Source organism: Triticum aestivum, chromosome 6B (assembly GCF_018294505.1).
Source record: "Triticum aestivum cultivar Chinese Spring chromosome 6B, IWGSC CS RefSeq v2.1, whole genome shotgun sequence".
Taxonomy (NCBI): domain Eukaryota; kingdom Viridiplantae; phylum Streptophyta; class Magnoliopsida; order Poales; family Poaceae; genus Triticum; species Triticum aestivum.
Genome location: NC_057810.1, coordinates 195,721,330 through 195,731,058, shown reverse-complemented (window position 1 = coordinate 195,731,058; position 9,729 = coordinate 195,721,330). Strand labels below are relative to the sequence as shown.

Genomic DNA, 9,729 nt, shown 5'->3' with positions numbered 1-9,729 from the left:
ACAAACAATCAACAACTTGCACCCAACGCGATAAAGGGATTGTCAATCCCTTCACAGTCACTTGCAAAAGTGAGATTTGATAGAGAAAGATAAACGGTAGAGTAAATATTTTTGGTATTTTTGGTTTATAGATCGGAAAGTAAAAGATTGCAAAATAGTAGACCCTAAACTAGTAAGATGTAAAAGAGATTCAATATAATGGAAAAGAGACCCGGAGGCCATAGGTTTCACTAGTGGCTTCTCTCAAGATAGCAAATATTACGGTGGGTGAACTAATTACTGCTGAGCAATTGATAGAAAAGCGCATAGTTATGATGATATCTAAGGCAACGATCATGAACATAGGCATCACGTCCGTGTCAAGTAGACCGACTCCTGCCTGCATCTACTACTATTACTCCACACATAGACCGCTATCCAGCATGCATCTAGAGTATTAAGTTCATAATAATGGAGTAACGCATTAAGTAAGATGACATGATGTAGAGGAATTAACTCAGGCAATATGATAAAAACCCCATCTTTTTATCATCGATGGCAACAATAAAATACGTGCATTGCTGCCCGTACTGTCATTGGGAAAGGACACTGCAAGATTGAACCCAAAGCTAGGCACTTTTCACATTGCAAGAAAGATCAGTCTAGTAGGCCAAACTAAACCGATAATTCGAAGAGACTGGCAAAGATATCAAATCATGCATATAAAAATTTAAAGAAGAACCAAATAATATTCAAAGATAATCTGATCATAAATCCACAATTCATCGGATCTCGTCAAACACATCGTAAAAGAATATTACATCGAATAGATCTCCAAGAACATCGAGAAGAACATGGTATTAAGAATCAAAGAGAGAGAAGAAGCCATCTAGCTAATAACTATGGACCCGAAGGTCTGCAGTAAACTACTCACGCTTCATTTGAGAGGTAATGGTGTTGATGTAGAAGCCCTTCGTGATCGAATCCCCCTCCGACAGGGCGCCGGAAAAGGTCCCTAGATGGGATCTCACGGGTACAGAAGGTTGTGGCGGTGGAAAAGTGGTTTCGTGGCTCTCCTCGTTGCGTCTCCGACTTCATCTTCAAGTCTTCTGGTTTGCTTTCGGTCCAAGAAAGATCATCGCGAAGGTTTCATTCTGTTTGGGCTCCGTTTGGTATTCCTTTTCGACGAAACTCTAAAATATGCAAAAAAAATAGAAATTGCCATTGGGCCCTCGGTTAATATGTTAGTCCCAAAAATAATATAAAATAGAATATAAATGCCTATTAAGCATCCAAAATAGATAATATAATAGCATGGAACAATCAAAAATTATAGATACGTTGAAGACATATCAATTGACCATTGGACGGTCAATTGTTTTTTCATTTGCGGGGGTAAATGGGGATTTATATTACCCAAGAGCATAGGAGTTCCTCCCGACACAAACTAGGGATATTATCAGGGCCAGAACGGAGCCCGTGGTGCGAGCCTCCGTTCTCCCAAAGTTTGCTAACACATGACTAACATTATTGTGCTCTTGAGAAATACGAGTAACACAACACTCCCTTTGACCCATATGTCTCTTCACCTCCGAGACCACCATGGCATATTGCGAACGATCTTGGCGTGTAGCATTGATCAACCGGGCTGCTTGCAAGCTGTCGCACTCCACAATGATCGGCAACTCCGTCCACTAGAGTGAAAACGCAATGCCCTCCATCACCACACCTAGCTCGGCATGCAACTATTGATCGATTGAATGTCTACTTTGAGGGGAAATGTTGAATTAAAAAATATTCTTAAATTTGAAGAAAATATCACTAACTTTAAAAAAGTATGTGAATTTTGAATAGAAAATCGTCAATTAAAGAAAAGTTCATGAAACTGGAATAAATGTGAATTTGCAAAACTTTCTCAAAAATTGGAAGAAAACTTCAGGAATTTGATAAACGGGTTCAAGATTTAAATAAGTTCATGAATTCAAAAAAAATCATGGATACAAAAGATGTTCAAGAATTTGAATAAGTTCGTCAATTCGAATAAAGTTTGAATAGAAAAACATGAATTTGAAAGCAAAAAAGAAAGAACTAAGAAAGAAAAGAAAAAAAGATTAAAAATAAAAATAAAAAGGCACGGAAGAAAACCCCAAAGAAAAACAGGCCAAACAAATACATAGAAAAACCAGAAAAATCCCAACAAACAGGAGATCTTCAATGGGCCGGGCCATAGAATTACGCTTGGGTGCCTACTACACTCTTTATACAAAGTTAAAGGCCCAACTGGCACCAGATTGCTAGCCAAAACGACTTAGGATTTTATGGATTGAGAAAAGTTGCTGAATTTACAAAATATTACTGATTTTTTAAAGGTGTTCATGACTTAAAAACGTATCAAAAAATTATAAAAATTTATAATAATTTTGATTTTTTTAAAAGGTTCACAAATAAAAATCTTGAATTTTAAAGGATGTTCGTGAACTTTAAAAATATTCATAAATTTGGAAAACATGTTCACATATTTGGAAAATATTCTTGAATGTAAAAATGATCATAAGTCTAAAAAACTGTTCAAATTTATAAAATATTTACGATTATAATTGAAATGAATTACGAAAAAAGAAAAAATAACAGAGAACAATAGAAGAAATAAACTAGAAAAAAATGACATAGTAAGCACAATAAATAACGTTCTAAAACCTTACTAAATTCAGGTGAAAGGACCAATGCTCATTTACTGAAACATGGGTGCGTGGGTTTTTAACTCTTGAAGGAAGTATTTTAAATAAATACTCCCCTGGAGCAAACAAGATTGACAATTCTTTTTAAATGCACATGATCAGTAGCTCGTGGTGGACTGAACAAAATGTAAATGGGAGAGTAGTAGGAATATAAGGCTGGTCATAGTGGGAGTAACATAGGTAGTAACATAGATGCCACATAAGCAAAAATATTGATGTGGCAAGTAGTTAATGAGGAGAGAGGCAAATAGAGTAACCTAATATGTTACCATCACATAGCGCTTTCCAATGCAAAATGAGTCTACAAGACAATAAATGAGCATGTGTATGTTACTATACATATGACACTTCCCACTATAAGGGTAGTAACATAGAGTAGTAACGTATGCATGTTACTACTCTAAGTTACTCCCCACTATGACCAGCCTAAATCCAATGCTTCGAGTTGGCATAAAAAAATCTATTCTAGATCTGCTTCATTTTTTAGTGTGGCCCAACCAAACAAATCATCGTCTCTCTATACTTTTTAGGGTATGTTTGAAATCCCTCCAACTCCGCGCGCAAGCGCCTCAAGTGTAGAGTCCACTGTTACTAGAAGTTAAGCTAGGGCGCGGTGCAATTTAGAGGAGTTGTAGAAGTTGGGAAATAGCATCACCTCGGCCTTCTCAATTTCATGGAGTTGGCGCAAATTACCCTCAACTCTCAACGATTGGTGAAAACTGATGGTTCATAACACTATTGAAATTTATGATCTGCTGCTACCAGAATATTGAAAGTCTAGCCAGCCTCACCACACCTCGTTGCATCGCCAACCCAACCCAGCTTGACATCGAGCCCTCTTGCCAACCTTGCTGACGGGGTGAAGGACAATGGTGGCTTCGTGACCACATCCCCACCTTGATTACGCTCACAGTCAGGTCGTCAGATATGATGCCTTCATCTTGCCTCGGTACACGACATGGATGCTATGCTTTCTAACCAAAGGAGGTCCAGACGTTCATGGAGTATTCTTTGGCGGAGCTTCTCGTGGCAACGGATGTCTTTGCAGCTGCGAGCAACATTCTTTCTTCGTCCTCGTATACTAAGAAGATGGGCATCAACCTGTAGTGGAGCCCCTCCACCTGCACTTTGTCATCATCCGCGGTGTTGGATTCGCCCCACTAGAGCGATAACACCTGTCCTTCGATCCCCAATGCACTAGTGCCGAGCATGCTGCTATAGCTATGGCCTAACCCCTATTTTTTTATCTCCTTCATTGTTGAGAAATAGGTTGTGCTCTCTTGTGGAACAGATTCATGATGAAGAAGGCAACAAATTCGATGTTGGAGTAAAAGCGATTCGGACAACATCTTCAACTGTATACATACCCTAGCCTAGCCATGAATTAGGCTTAAGTCGGCCATTCTAGGATGGCGTGATAGGCGCTCGTGAAGCTGACTACCGCAAAGATGAGGTTCTCCTTGTGGAATTTTTTTTTGTCACTAAAGACAACCACCAGGGAGATCTGACCCAGAGGCTTGGCCTTCATCCTTAAAATCACTCCATGAAACTACTTGTGGCTCACACTCAATTTGGATTTGGAGATGCCCATCTGCTTCAGCATGCTAGCATACAAAATGTTGATTGCACTGCCTCCATCCATCAACTTGTTTGAAACTTCGCAACGGCAGGAAGTTGAACCCTGCCGATGCATTGATTGGGGCCGACCCAAGCTTTATCGATGGGTGCCTTCCGACGGCGACAAGACGAGTATGAGTAGGGAGAGAGAGAAATGACGACGCTAGGGTCCCACCTCCCCATGTTGGCTCGGTTGCCAACACAGGAGTGGTGTGTTTTTTGTGTGCAAATTTGATGCAAAAGGCAGTTTATGTACGAACTCTCTCCGACACTTTTTTGCGGCACCGAATTGTCTGTGCTAAGAAAAAAATGATGGATTGATCTGCAGCATGGAACAACTATCATATTTCAAACTTTTGGTGCGTAGCACCGTTCTTTTTCGTGGCGTGGATTGGTATAATTTTTGTGACATAGTGGAACAACTTTGACAAGTTGCATGATCGTTTTTTTTCAAATGGGACATTATTTTTGTGACATTCCTAACTTACTGTCTTATGCCATAAGATGTTAAATACAATTTTATTGATAAAGACGTGAAGTTAGGAGAAAACAGATCATGTTTTTTAGGAAATAAAAAACTCTGAAGAAATAAAGAGGTACAAAAAAAAGTCCCGCTCTCATGGAAGACCCCGCGATGGGAAGTCTACATAGTTTTTGGCCCCAAAAGAGAAGATTTTTCCTTTTGCGGATGGCCCAAAAAGAGAAGATGGTATACTCTGCATTGCTTCTAGCACTTCATTTTTGGGTGTGAATTACCTATAATTTTTGTGACCTAGTGTAACAACTTTGACAAGTTGCATGAACATTATCCCCAAATGGAACATTAATTTTGAGATATTCCTACCTTATTGTCTTATGCCATAAGATGTTAAATAAAAATTTAAAATTATCTTGACTGAAAAAAAATAACTAGAAGATGGTTTTACTGTGCAAAAAATAACATTTCTAGCCGAATATAGTGAAAAAAGTGCGTGGTCGGCAGGATTCGAACCTGCGCGGGCAAAGCCCACATGATTTCTAGTCATGCCCGATAACCACTCCGGCACGACCACTTTGATGCTAAAATTTGGACTTAAGGCTTCTTAAGTAAGGTGGAACGAATACAAAAGGTATAGGGCTTCAGTTGCTTCTTCGTTGATTGTATTATGCTAATATACGTAAGAGGAATTCTTAATCTTCTTTCTGGTTGTTGTAACTAAAAGTCGCACGAGGGAACCGCTCTATATCATTTGTTGCGTGCCACTTACATGGTTCCAGCGATAGCTTTCACGCTTCTGCATGACACTTACATCTTGCGTTTCCTAGTACTAGTAAGTGTGCACGTGCAACGCACGTCTATTTGAACTAACAAATATGCACGTGCAACATGCGCCTATTTGGATTAACACAGTATACTAAACTTAATACAAGATAATTTATTCATAAATTTGAAAATTCCCTATAAAATACACAATATCTTACTCTCAACTCGTACAAATAATTTGAAATATCGTTTCTCCTTAATCAACATGTCTCCTGTATTAAAAGACCACCCAGTGTTCCCAATGTATAAAACTCAAAATTATTTAGAAGATTCATCATGATTTTTCATATGCACACATTTATGCAAGTATATAATCACACATGAAAATGTCACTTAGGACAAGCTAAGGAACCGTTTCAATGCCAACAAACTCCAGTCAAGAATTATTATTATAATGGAGTGTCAACCAAAATAGTGGGAAGAGACCTCTATGGTTTGTTGAAAAGAGGAAGCTATTGTCAGATAGAAAAGTGTAGAGATGTCTTGACTGCATAAAATCAACTGTGAAACAAGGTGTCGGTGTCAAAACCGGCGGATCTCGGGTAGGGGGTCCCGAACTGTGCGTCTAGGCGGATGGTAACAGGAGACAAGGGACACGATGTTTTACCCAGGTTCGGGCCCTCTTGATGGAGGTAAAACCCTACGTCCTGCTTGATTGATATTGATGATGTGGGTATTATAAGAGTAGATCTACCACGAGATCAAGGAGGCTAAACCCTAGAAGCTAGCCTATGGTATGATTGTTGTTCGCCTACGGACTAAAACCATCCGGTTTATATAGACACCGGAGAGGGCTAGATTTACACGGAGTCGGTTACAATGGTAGGAGATCTACATATCCGTATCGCCAAGCTTGCCTTCCACGCCAAGAAAAGTCCCATCCGGACACGGGACGAAGTCTTCAATCTTGTATCTTCATAGTCTTGGAGTCCGGCCGATGATGATAGTTCAGCTATCCGGACACCCCCTAGTCCAGGACTCCCTCAGTAGCCCCAGAACCAGGCTTCAATGACGACGAGTCCGGCGCGCAGGTTGTCTTCGACGTTGCAAGGCGGGTTCTCCTTTAAATTCCATGTGCCTGATGAATAGTGTCCGGCTCCCTTATAAATGTTGCGCTCCTTGGCTTCCACGTCCAATAATGGCCCTCTTCCACGTGTCGTATGAATGCGAAAAGTTAGGGTATTTTTGCGTTTTACTCCCTAACCGCGCGAATGAGCTGCCTATAAGAGAGGCGAGGATCTAGATCCAAATCACACCATCCTCCTTTCGCAAGTACTCATCGAAGCGCCTCTGACCAAAATCCATTCCATCATGGATAGTCGACGTGGCTCCTCCTCTCGCGCTCCCAGCCCTCAGCCAGGAGATTGGAGGAGATGTTCAGTTCCACATAGCGAGCTGGTGACGCTCCAAGCAGAGGGATATCTTCCTCCGGCCTTCATGGTTCCGGTTCGAGCCGGACTGGCCACCTACAAGGGTGGGAAGCAAGTGGAGAGCGTCCCCAATCCATCCCGAGGAGAGTGGGTATGCTTTGTCCCTTATCTAATAAGGGGACTCGGATTTCCCATACATCCGTTTCTCCGGGGGCTCCTGGAGTTCTATGGACTCCAGCTTCACCACCTTACACCTGCCTCCATTTTGCACATCGCGGGTTTTGTAGCTCTTTGCGAGCTGTTCTTGGGCATCGAGCCCCATTTTACGCTGTGGAAGAGATTGTTTTGTCTCGTACCCCGTTCTCATGAGGGGTCGATATATCAAGTGGGCAGAGCCGAAATATGGCGCATCGCCGGGACCGGATATCTATCCGGAACCCCAAAGAAGGCGTCTGAAGACTGGACTTCGGAATGGTTTTATATGGAAGACGCCCCTCTGCCGGATCCAGTTTGGATCGGCCTCCCGGAGTTCAGCAACGCTCCTCTAAAGAAACGCCTGAGTTGGCGCCCGCGGAGTTCTCAACGGGAGGATGACAGGAGTGTCCAATATCTGATGGGCCGGATAAGGTTACTGGCCCATTCCGGACTGACCATGATCGGAGTCATGGCCACATGCATTATGCGAGGGGTACAGCCACTCCAATATAGGGGCCACCCCATGTGGGATTTCAACGGGGAGAATGACGCTACCCGTCACGGCCGCAAGGGGCCGGGATCGACCACCGATCCGATGAAGATCCTGTCCGGCTTGTACAAGGGGAAGAAGGAGGACTTCCTCCGCACGAGTCCATTGAATGGATTCTCCATGAATAACCCTCGAAGCTGGGTAAGCGGACGTTTGTCTATCCGATTCGTGCTTTCAAAGTTAAGTGTTTTACTTTATGATTTCGACGCAGGAACTGCGCCGGGATGTGGAGGGCATACAAAGCCCGACTCCACAACCCGAGGATCTGGGAAGATCCCTTGATCCGGCCTCCGAAGAGGATCCGGTCATAGAGGTGGAGCTGATTGACGGGGTGTTCCACCAACTCAGCATGGACAATGCTCTAGTCGCCATTACGGCTGACTACCCCGGTTTATCTCCGGCTTCCCAGGTAACTACAACAGAAGCCCTGACACCATTATTTCGCTCATGCTTATTTCTGACCACTGTATACCAACGGTGTTTCGTAGGAGGTGCCCTTGAGGTGGGAAGCCGATCCCGCGGCGACTGACCGACAAGGGTCAGTGCGGCCCAGCAGGCGAAAGAGGAGTGCGGCGCGAATCGAAACGTCGCCGCAACGGTATGGCTCACCATTGTCTTCAAGGTAAAGACTCCTGGGAGGTGTATTAATGCTCATGATTCTTCCAGGAGAAAGAGCGCTCGCCGGACCGTGCCCGGAGAGGTTGCCAACCAAGCCTTCGCCAGCCAGGCTCCAACACCTGGTCCGGAGGGGGAGGCGAGCGCAAGGCGCGAGCTGGATGCTCCTCCAACGGAGGATGCCGACAGGCTGTCCACCACCAGGTCTGAGGTGGAGAGCACCATGAATCACAGGTGTCGCCGGACAGTTCTTCGTGACGTGTGTTTCTCTCCGAAGGCGTTGGATGCCTTTAATGCGGGAGACGCGCACCTCAGTGCCGCTCAAAATGGTTTAACCAGAGCTACGGAGCAGTATGTAAAGGACATACGGGTAAGGAATTTTAATAGTTATATATGCCAGTAGCCCCCGAGACTTAAAATAGTTAAAATAACTGATTTAAGGATCATTTGTTATGCGGGATCTTATGGAGAAGAATACCCACCTGTCCCAGGAGCTCCGAGAGTGCAAGGCCCAACTTGAGGCCGCACTGGCCGCCACAGGGGGAGCCACAGAAACCCCCGCTGGTAATACATACTTCGAAAAGATAGGTAGTTAATAAAGTGCGGCGTGTGCGTAAGTCTGACAATAATATTGCAGAGGGTGCCGGACTGGATCCGGACAAGCAACATCTGTTGCGCCAGCTGAAGGCCAGCGAGAAGGTGCTTATGAGGGTGCAGCAGGACAGGAACAAACTCCAAGATGCCAACACCCAGCTGGGCGAAGAACTAAAAGATGTTCGGGTCCAGCTATCTGACTCCGTAAAGGAGAATCGGCGGCTTCGTCACGGCATTTATAGTAAGTGCTTGAGCAAACTCTTTTGAAAAGAAGAGTTCGGCGAGGAAGTCGATTGACAGAAATGTGTCTGTAGGTGTGCTCACGGGTCGTCCGGCGGAGGAAATGCCTGGTTCCACGGGTGACCTTCTTCCCGAGCTGCTGCAACTGCACGAACATATTCGGCAGGCGATGAGCAGCGTCGTCCAGGCCTTATGGCCGTCTGTCTCCCTACCCGAGGGTCTTGGAGAGCTTGCTGAGAAGCTTCATGGAGTACGACAGCGCTTCCGTCTGTGGAAGATATCGGCCTGCCGTCAAGGCGCTAGAGAGGCCTGGGCCATGGTGAAGACGCGGTACACGAAGGCCGATCCAAACCACATGGCCGAAGTCGGACCTGTGGGGCCCGATGGGAAGGAGATCCCTGTGAGTTTGATGTACGGCCAAGTTGAGTTGGCCGCAAAATATTCCCAACGGGACTGTAAACTAGACAGACTGTTAGATGGGATTGAAGAGGAGTTCAATCAGTCAATTTGACGATGTAATTTTAAAAT

General features: G+C 44.1%; 1 non-coding gene across 1 annotated transcript; it reads right to left on the bottom strand.

The window, feature by feature from the left end:
- Nucleotides 1–5,304: 5,304 nt before the first annotated feature.
- On the bottom strand, nt 5,305–5,386 carry TRNAS-AGA (transfer RNA serine (anticodon AGA)). The gene has a single exon. It is a non-coding gene; the product is annotated as a tRNA-Ser (tRNA).
- Between the last annotated feature and the right edge of the window lie 4,343 nt (nt 5,387–9,729).